The following is a 1,796-nucleotide window of genomic DNA, read 5'->3' as shown; positions in this document are numbered from 1 at the left end:
ATTTGATTGTGACTAGTTGGTTTCCTACGACTTAAGACTCCACGACCGTCTACGACTCCTATGGGGGTGATCCCGATTGACCACGGCTTGATTGGACACCACCAATCACAACGACCAGTGCTTAGGAGGTTTGTAGTCTCAAGCGCTGTGTGTGACTCGTGTCCAATTGAGCCGTGTCCAACTGGGTGCCACCCCTCCTATGTAGAGGACCCCTGCGGGGTCTACAATAGAAGTCGTAGCGATCGTAGGGCCTTAAGTCGTAGAAAATTGACCAATCATAGTCGATTATTCTTCTCATATTCTACTGTGATTGGTTAATTTTCTACGATTTAAGACTCTACGACTGCTACGACTTCTATTGTAGAGCCGCTTTAAGCCTCGTCTACAATAGTCGCACAAGCTGTGTCGCATGTCGTATGAAATGTCGCAGAAGTGTCGCATATAGTCGCATGATCGTCGTAGTCGCAAGAGCTCTTGTCGTACGGAGTTGAGCCAACTTCAACTTTCTGCGACTGCACAGGCATGTCGCATGAGCTCAGCCAATCACAGCACAGCAAATTGACGTTTAGAATTTGTCATCGAATTGCGTGCAAACAATTGTTATGATTATTGTAGACGCTCATTTAGTGACACTCTTGCGGCATGCGACAAATTTTCCTGCGATGCTACTACTCGCGACATCCGACACAACCTGTGCGACTATTGTAGACGAGGCTTTAGATATGCTTGCGAAATTTGCAAACAGATCTAAGAAAATGATTCTGTGATTGGCGATACGCGAATCCGCTTACGCACGATCCGCTGCATGGGACATCACCCTTAGGCTGGATACCCATAAGGTGTATTTACCGCGTATCGCGTAACCGCGTAACCAATTAGAAGCGATCCGCTGTTGTGATTTCGCGTTTTACTGATTATTGATTGGTTACGCGGTTACGCGATACGCGGCAAATACGCTTCATGAGACTCCACCCTTAGCCCGGATCCTTATAAAGGCAACAGCGCTTTGACACAGAACGCTAATTGGTGAAAAGCCGGTTGTGGGGATAAAATTTACCCCCATCACCCGTTTTTCACCAATCAGCGTTCGGTGTCAAAGCGCTGTTGCCTGTATGATGATCCTGGCTTATTGTAGAAGGCCCATTGTAATTTTATTTTAAACATGGCCGTGGTCCGAATCATGCTGACAACGCTCATGAGCATTGTTTGTCTTCGTTTAACATTTGACAAACAACAAGGATGAAATGATTTTTAAGCGTTGTGAGCGTGTATCGGACCGCGGCCATATTTGACAATTTTAGGGAGAATCTAGGGTTTTTTGGAGCTTACTTAGGGAGATTTAGGGAGATTTCCGAGGCTGTTTTAGGGGAAAATTGACGAAAGCACCTGGCATTCCTGGCAACACTGAACGTAACCGTCATGTTTTGTTCGAGCTGTGATCAACATGCGTTTTTAACTTGATATAACTTTATCAATAGATATTAGTAAGGCTGTTTGCTCTCAAATTAAAAAACAAGGCAACATACAAATGTAATAAACATTAATATCTAAGATAATACAGTTTTTTATTTTAACATTATTATTAATTCGGCATTGTACACAGGATTAATAAAGGTTAGGATTAGGTTAAGTTAATTTAGGTTAGATAACATTGAACCGAATAAAATTTGGTAATTATTCAGAATACCTCCCTCACTTCCGATTTCGATAAAATTAGGCTCATTCGACGCGTTTTTGCATGAAACGAAAGAATCTGGCAGAAAAAAGTGTCGCTCTGCCTCGCGAACCGAGATATT

This window comes from Trachymyrmex cornetzi, unplaced genomic scaffold (assembly GCF_001594075.2).
Source record: "Trachymyrmex cornetzi isolate Tcor2-1 unplaced genomic scaffold, Tcor1.1 scaffold979, whole genome shotgun sequence".
NCBI lineage: Eukaryota > Metazoa > Arthropoda > Insecta > Hymenoptera > Formicidae > Trachymyrmex > Trachymyrmex cornetzi.
The sequence above is the reverse complement of the archived record's forward strand: the minus strand, read 5'-3'. Positions refer to the sequence as shown.